The sequence below is a fragment of the Chiloscyllium plagiosum genome, unplaced genomic scaffold (genome assembly GCF_037043375.1).
Source record: "Chiloscyllium plagiosum isolate Xiang-an unplaced genomic scaffold, Cpla_swu_hap1 HiC_scaffold_50, whole genome shotgun sequence".
NCBI lineage: Eukaryota > Metazoa > Chordata > Chondrichthyes > Orectolobiformes > Hemiscylliidae > Chiloscyllium > Chiloscyllium plagiosum.
Window position 1 is genome coordinate 57,429,695 of NW_028270188.1, and position 9,330 is coordinate 57,439,024.

Genomic DNA, 9,330 nt, shown 5'->3' on the forward strand with positions numbered 1-9,330 from the left:
CCCCTCCCCTCCCCCCCTGTAAATACTGACACACTCCACCCTCCCCTCCCCCCCTGTAAATACTGACACACTCCCCCCTCCCCTCCCCCCCTGTAAATACTGACACACTCCCCTCTCCCCACCCCCCTGTAAATACTGACACGCTCCCCTCTCCCCACCCCCCTGTAAATACTGACACGCTCCCCCCTCCCCTCCCCCCCTGTAAATACTGACACGCTCCCCCTCCCCACCCCCCCTGTAAATACTGACACACTCCCCCCCACCCCCCTGTAAATACTGACACACTCCCCCCCACCCCCCTGTAAATACTGACACGCTCCCCCCTCCCCACCCCCCCTGTAAATACTGACACGCTCCCCCCTCCCCACCCCCCCTGTAAATACTGACACACTCCCCCCTCCCCACCCCCCTGTAAATCCTGACACACTCCCCCCACCCCCACCCCCTGTAAATACAGACACGCTCCCCCCTCCCCCACCCCCCTGTAAATACTGACACGTTCCCCCCCCCGTAAATACTGACACGCTCCCCCCTCCCCCCTGTAAATACTGACACGCTCCCCCCTACCCCCCTGTAAATACTGACACACTCCCCCTCCCCTCCCCCCCTGTAAATACTGACACGCTCCCCCCTCCCCACCCCCCCTGTAAATACTGACACGCTCCCCCCTCCCCTCCCCCGCTGTAAATACTGACACGCTCCCCCCTCCCCCCTGTAAATACTGACACGCTCCCCCCCTCCCCACCCCCCCTGTAAATACTGACACGCTCCCCCCTCCCCTCCCCCCCTGTAAATACTGACACGCTCCCCCCCTCCCCACCCCCCTGTAAATACTGACACGCTCCCCCCTCCCCCCCTGTAAATACTGACACGCTCCCCCCCTCCCCACCCCCCTGTAAATACTGACACGCTCCCCCCTTCCCTCCCCCCTGTAAATACTGACACGCTCCCCCCTCCCCCCCTGTAAATACTGACACGCTCCCCCCTCCCCCCCTGTAAATACTGACACGCTCCCCCCTCCCCACCCCCCCTGTAAATACTGACACGCTCCCCCCTCCCCACCCCCCCCTGTAAATACTGACACGCTCCCCCCCTCCCCACCCCCCTGTAAATACTGACACGCTCCCCCCTCCCCACACCCCTGTAAATACTGACACGCTCCCCCCTCCCCACCCCCCCTGTAAATACTGACACGCTCCCCCCCTCCCCACCCCCCTGTAAATACTGACACGCTCCCCCCCTCCCCTCCCCCCTGTAAATACTGACACGCTCCCCCCTCCCCCCCTGTAAATACTGACACGCTCCCCCCTCCCCACCCCCCCTGTAAATACTGACACGCTCCCCCCTCCCCACCCCCCCTGGAAATACTGACACGCTCCCCCCTCCCCCCCTGTAGATACTGACACGCTCGCCCCTCCCCACCCCCCCTGTAAATACTGACACACTCCCCCCTCCCCACCCCGCTGTAAATACTGACACACTCCCCCCTCCCCACCCTCCTGTAAATACTGACACGCTCACCCCTCCCCTCCCACCCTGTAAATACAGACACGCTCCCCCCTCCCCCACCCCCCCTGTAAATACTGACACGCTCCCCCCTCCCCAACCCCCCCGTAAATACTGACACACTCCCCCCTCCCCTCCCCCCCTGTAAATACTGACACACTCCCCCCTCCCCACCCCCCCTGAAAATACTGACACGCTCCCCCCTCCCCTCCCCCCCTGTAAATACTGACACACTCCCCCCTCCCCTCCCCCCCTGTAAATACTGACACACTCCCCCCTCCCCACCCGCCCTGAAAATACTGACACGCTCCCCCCTCCCCTCCCCCCCTGTAAATACTGACACGCTCCCCCCTCCCCTCCCCCCCTGTAAATACTGACACACCCCCCCCTCCCCTCCCCCCCTGTAAATACTGACACGCGCCCCCTCCCCTCCCCCCCTGTAAATACTGACACGCTCCCCCCTCCCCACCCCCCTGTAAATACTGACACACCCCCCCCTCCCCTCCCCCCCTGTAAATACTGACACACTCCCCCCTCCCCTCCCCCCCTGTAAATACTGACACACTCCCCCCTCCCCTCCCCCCCTGTAAATACTGACACACTCCCCCCTCCCCTCCCCCCCTGTAAATACTGACACACTCCCCCCTCCCCACCCCCCCTGAAAATACTGACACGCTCCCCCCTCCCCTCCCCCCCTGTAAATACTGACACACTCCCCCCTCCCCTCCCGCCCTGTAAATACTGACACACTACCCCCTCCCCACCCCCCCTGAAAATACTGACACGCTCCCCCCTCCCCTCCCCCCCTGTAAATACTGACACACACCCCCTCCCCTCCCCCCCTGCAAATACTGACACACTCCCCCTCCCCTCCCCCCTGTAAATACTGACACGCTCCCCCTCCCCTCCCCCCCTGTAAATACTGACACACTCCCCCCTCCCCTCCCCCCCTGCAAATACTGACACACTCCCCCTCCCCTCCCCCCTGTAAATACTGACACGCTCCCCCTCCCCTCCCCCCCTGTAAATACTGACACGCTCCCCCCCTCCCCACCCCCCCTGTAAATACTGACACACACCCCCCTCCCCTCCCCCCCTGTAAATACTGACACACTCCCCCCTCCCCTCCCCCCCTGTAAATACTGACACACTCCCCCCTCCCCTCCCCCCCTGTAAATACTGACACACTCCCCCCTCCCCTCCCCCCCTGTAAATACTGACACACTCCCCCCTCCCCACCCCCCCTGAAAATACTGACACGCTCCCCCCTCCCCTCCCCCCCTGTAAATACTGACACACCCCCCCCTCCCCTCCCCCCCTGTAAATACTGACACACTCCCCCCTCCCCACCCCCCCTGTAAATACTGACACGCTCCCCCTCCCCTCCCCCCCTGTAAATACTGACACGCTCCCCCCTCCCCTCCCCCCCTGTAAATACTGACACACTCCCCCCTCCCCTCCCCCCTGTAAATACTGACACGCTCCCCCCTTCCCTCCCCCCTGTAAATACTGACACACTCCCCCCCACCCCCCTGTAAATACTGACACACTCCCCCCCACCCCCCTGTAAATACTGACACGCTCCCCCCTCCCCACCCCCCCTGTAAATACTGACACGCTCCCCCCTCCCCACCCCCCCTGTAAATACTGACACACTCCCCCCTCCCCACCCCCCTGTAAATCCTGACACACTCCCCCCTCCCCACCCCCCCTGTAAATACTGACACGTTCCCCCCCCCGTAAATACTGACACGCTCCCCCCTCCCCCCTGTAAATACTGACACGCTCCCCCCTCCCCCACCCCCCTGTAAATACTGACACGTTCCCCCCCCCGTAAATACTGACACGCTCCCCCCTCCCCCCTGTAAATACTGACACGCTCCCCCCTCCCCCCCTGTAAATACTGACACACTCCCCCCTCCCCTCCCCCCCTGTAAATACTGACACGCTCCCCCCTCCCCCCCGTGAATACTGACACACTCCCCCCTCCCCACCCCCCCTGTAAATACTGACACGCTCCCCCCTCCCCACCCTCCTGTAAATACTGACACGCTCCCCCCTCCCCTCCCCCGCTGTAAATACTGACACGCTCCCCCCTCCCCCCTGTAAATACTGACACGCTCCCCCCCTCCCCACCCCCGCTGTAAATACTGACACGCTCCCCCCTCCCCCCTGTAAATACTGACACGCTCCCCCCTCCCCTCCCCCCCTGTAAATACTGACACGCTCCCCCCCTCCCCACCCCCCTGTAAATACTGACACGCTCCCCCCTCCCCCCCTGTAAATACTGACACGCTCCCCCCCTCCCCACCCCCCTGTAAATACTGACACGCTCCCCCCTTCCCTCCCCCCTGTAAATACTGACACGCTCCCCCCTCCCCCCCTGTAAATACTGACACGCTCCCCCCTCCCCCCCTGTAAATACTGACACGCTCCCCCCTCCCCACCCCCCCTGTAAATACTGACACGCTCCCCCCTCCCCACCCCCCCCTGTAAATACTGACACTCTTCCCCCCCTCCCCACCCCCCTGTAAATACTGACACGCTCCCCCCTCCCCACCCCCCTGTAAATACTGACACGCTCCCCCCTCCCCACCCCCCCTGTAAATACTGACACGCTCCCCCCCTCCCCACCCCCCTGTAAATACTGACACGCTCCCCCCTCCCCCCCTGTAAATACTGACACGCTCCCCCCTCCCCCTCTCTAAAGACTGACTCGCTCCCCCTCCCCACCCCCCCTGGAAATACTGACACGCTCCCCCCTCCCCCCTGTAAATACTGACACGCTCCCCCCTCCCCCTCTCTAAAGACTGACTCGCTCCCCCTCCCCACCCCCCCTGGAAATACTGACACGCTCCCCCCTCCCCCCCTGTAAATACTGACACGCTCGCCCCTCCCCACCCCCCCTGTAAATACTGACACACTCCCTCCTCCCCACCCCCCTGTAAATACTGACACACTCCCCCCTCCCCACCCCCCTGTAAATACTGACACGCTCCCCCCTCCCCTCCCACCCTGTAAATACAGACACGCTCCCCCCTCCCCCACCCCCCCTGTAAATACTGACACGCTCCCCCCTCCCCAACCCCCCCGTAAATACTGACACGCTACCCCCTCCCCCACCCCCCTGTAAATACTGACACGCTCCCCCCTCCCCACCCCCCTGTAAATACTGACACGCTCCCCCCTCCCCTCCCACCCTGTAAATACAGACACGCTCCCCCCTCCCCCACCCCCCCGTAAATACTGACACGCTCCCCCCTCCCCCACCCCCCTGTAAATACTGACACGCTCCCCCCTCCCCACCCCCCTGTAAATACTGACACGCTCCCCCCTCCCCACCCCCCTGTAAATACTGACACACTCCCCCCTCCCCTCCCCGCCCGTAAATACTGACACGCTCCCCCCTCCCCACCCCCCTGTAAATACTGACAAACTCCCCCCCCCACCCCCCTGTAAATACTGACACGCTCCCCCCTCCCCACCCCCCTGTAAATACTGACAAACTCCCCCCCCACCCCCCTGTAAATACTGACACACTCCCCCCTCCCCTCCCCCCCCGTAAATACTGACACGCTCCCCCCTCCCCCACCCCCCCTGTATATACTGACACGCTCCCCCCTCCCCTCCCCCCCGTAAATACTGACACGCTCCCCCCTCCCCCACCCCCCTGTAAATACTGACACGCTCCCCCCTCCCCACCCCCCCTGTAAATACTGACACGGTCCCCCCTCCCCCCCCCCTGGAAATACTGACAGGCTCCCCCTCCCCTCCCCCCCCCCGTAAATACTGACACGCTCCCCCCTCCCCCACCCCCTCTGTCTATACTGACACGCTCCCCCCTCCCCTCCCCCCCCATAATTACTGACACGCTCCCCCCTCCCCCACCCCCCTGTAAATACTGACACGCTCCACCCTCCCCACCCCCCCTGTAAATACTGACACGCTCCCCCCTCCCTCCTGTAAATACTGACACGCTCCCCCCTCCCCACCCCCTGTAAATACTGACACGCTCCCCCCTCCCCACTCCCCCCTGTAAATACTGACACGCTCCCCCCCTCCCCACCCCCCTGTAAATACTGACACACTCCCCCCTCCCCTCCCCCCTGTAAATACAGACACACTCCCCCCTCCCCTCCCCCCCTGTAAATACTGACACACTCCCCCCTCCCCTCCCCCCCTGTAAATACTGACACACTCCCCCCTCCCCTCCCCCCCTGTAAATACTGACACACTCCCCCCTCCCCTCCCCCCCTGTAAATACTGACACACTCCCCCCTCCCCTCCCCCCCTGTAAATACTGACACACTCCCCCCTCCCCACCCCCCTGTAAATACTGACACACTCCCCCCTCCCCTCCCCCCTGTAAATACAGACACACTCCCCCCTCCCCTCCCCCCCTGTAAATACTGACACACTCCCCCCTCCCCTCCCCCCCTGTAAATACTGACACACTCCCCCCTCCCCTCCCCCCCTGTAAATACTGACACACTCCCCCCTCCCCACCCCCCTGTAAATACTGACACACTCCCCCCTCCCCTCCCCCCCTGTAAATACTGACACACTCCCCCCTCCCCACCCCCCTGTAAATACTGACACACTCCCCCCTCCCCTCCCCCCCTGTAAATACTGACACGCTCCCCCTCCCCTCCCCCCCTGTAAATACTGACACGCTCCCCCTCCCCTCCCCCCTGTAAATACTGACACGCTCCCCCCTCCCCCTGTAAATACTGACACACTCCCCCCTCCCCACCCCCCCTGTAAATACTGACACGCTCCCCCCCCCCTGTAAATACTGACACGCTCCCCCCTCCCCACCCCCCTGTAAATACTGACACGCTCCCCCCTTCCCTCCCCCCCTGTAAATACTGACACACTCCCCCCCACCCCCCTGTAAATACTGACACGCTCCCCCCTCCCCACCACCCCCTGTAAATACTGACACGCTCCCCCCTCCCCACCCCCCCTGTAAATACTGACACACTCTCCCCTCCCCACCCCCCTGTAAATACTGACACACTCTCCCCTCCCCCTCCCCCTGTAAATACTGACACACTCCCCCCTCCCCACCCCCCCTGTAAATACTGACACGCTCCCCCCCCCTGTAAATACTGACACGCTCCCCCCTCCCCACCCCCCTGTAAATACTGACACGCTCCCCCCTTCCCTCCCCCCCTGTAAATACTGACACACTCCCCCCCACCCCCCTGTAAATACTGACACGCTCCCCCCTCCCCACCACCCCCTGTAAATACAGACACGCTCCCCCCTCCCCCACCCCCTGTAAATACTGACACGCTCCCCCCTCCCCCCCTGTAAATACTGACACGCTCCCCCCCTCCCCACCCCCCTGTAAATACTGACACGCTCCCCCCTTCCCTCCCCCCTGTAAATACTGACACGCTCCCCCCTCCCCCCCTGTAAATACTGACACGCTCCCCCCTCCCCCCTGTAAATACTGACACGCTCCCCCCTCCCCACCCCCCCTGTAAATACTGACACGCTCCCCCCTCCCCACCCCCCCGTAAATACTGACACGCTCCCCCGCTCCCCACCCCCCTGTAAATACTGACACGCTCCCCCCTCCCCACCCCCCTGTAAATACTGACACGCTCCCCCCTCCCAACCCCCTGTGAATACTGACACGCTCCCCCCTCCCCACCCCCCCTGTAAATACTGACACGCTCCCCCCCTCCCCACCCCCCTGTAAATACTGACACGCTCCCCCCCTCCCCTCCCCCCTGTAAATACTGACACGCTCCCCCCTCCCCCCCTGTAAATACTGACACGCTCCCCCCTCCCCCCCTCTAAATACTGACTCGCTCCCCCCTCCCCACCCCCCCTGGAAATACTGACACGCTCCCCCCTCCCCCCCTGTAAATACTGACACGCTCGCCCCTCCCCACCCCCCCTGTAAATACTGACACACTCCCCCCTCCCCACCCCCCTGTAAATACTGACACACTCCCCCCTCCCCACCCCCCTGTAAATACTGACACGCTCCCCCCTCCCCTCCCACCCTGTAAATACAGACACGCTCCCCCCTCCCCCACCCCCCTGTAAATACTGACACGCTCCCCCCTCCCCACCCCCCCTGTAAATACTGACACGCTTCCCCCTCCCCTCCCCCCTGTATATACTGACACGCTCCCCCCTCCCCAACCCCCCCGTAAATACTGACACGCTCCCCCCTCCCCCACCCCCCTGTAAATACTGACACGCTCCCCCCTCCCCACCCCCCCTGTAAATACTGACACACTCCCCCCTCCCCTCCCCCCCCGTAAATACTGACACGGTCCCCCCTCCCCACCCCCCTGTAAATACTGACAAACTCCCCCCCCACCCCCCTGTAAATACTGACACGCTCCCCCCTCCCCTCCCCCCCGTAAATACTGACACGCTCCCCCCTCCCCCACCCCCCTGTAAATACTGACACGCTCCCCCCTCCCCACCCCCCCTGTAAATACTGACACGGTCCCCCCTCCTCCCCCCCTGGAAATACTGACAGGCTCCCCCTCCCCTCCCCCCCCCCCCGTAAATACTGACACGCTCCCCCCTCCCGCACCCCCTCTGTCTATACTGACACGCTCCCCCCTCCCCTCCCCCCCCATAAATACTGACACGCTCCCCCCTCCCCCACCCCCCTGTAAATACTGTCACGCTCCACCCTCCCCACCCCCCCTGTAAATACTGACACACTCCCCCCTCCCCACCCCCCCTGTAAATACTGACACGCTCCCCCCTCCCTCCTGTAAATACTGACACGCTCCCCCCTCCCCTCCCCCCCATAAATACTGACACGCTCCCCCCTCCCCCACCCCCCTGTAAATACTGACACGCTCCCCCCTCCCTCCTGTAAATACTGACACGCTCCCCCCTCCCCACCCCCTGTAAATACTGACACGCTCCCCACTCCCCCGTAAATACTGACACACTCCCCCCTCCCCACCCCCCCGTAAATACTGACACGCTCCCCCCTCCCCCACCCCCCTGTAAATGCTGACACGCTCCCCCCTCCCCACCCCCCCTGTAAATATTGACACACTCCCCCCTCCCCACCCCCCTGTAAATACTGACACACTCCCCCCCTCCCCACCCCCCCTGTAAATACTGACACACTCCCCCCTCCCCCCTGTAAATACTGACACGCTCCCCCCTCCCCACTCCCCCGTAAATACTGACACACTCCCCCCTCCCCACCCCCCCGTAAATACTGACACGCTCCCCCCTCCCCCACCCCCCTGTAAATGCTGACACGCTCCCCCCTCCCCACCCCCCCTGTAAATATTGACACACTCCCCCCTCCCCTCCCCCCTGTAAATACTGACACGCTCCCCCCTCCCCTCCCCCCCTGTAAATACTGACACGCTCCCCCCTCCCCCCTGTAAATACTGACTCGCTCCCCCCTCCCCCCTGTAAATACTGACACGCTCCCCAATCCCCTCCCCCCACCGTAAATACTGACACGCTCCCCCCTCCCCCACAACCCTGTAAATACTGACACGCTCCCCCCTCCCCACCCCCCCTGTAAATACTGACACGCTCCCCCCTCCCCACCCCCCCTGTAAATACTGACACGCTCCCCCCTCCCCACCCCCCCTGTAAATACTGACACGCTCCCCCCTCCCCACCCCCCCTGTAAATACTGACACGCTCCCCCCTCCCCACCCCCCCTGTAAATACTGACACGCTCCCCCCTCACCACCCCCCCTGTAAATACTGACACGCTCCCCCCTCCCCACCCCCCCTGTAAATACTGACACGCTCCCCCCTCACCACCCCCCCGTAAATACTGACACGCTCCCCCCTCCCAATCCCCCCTGT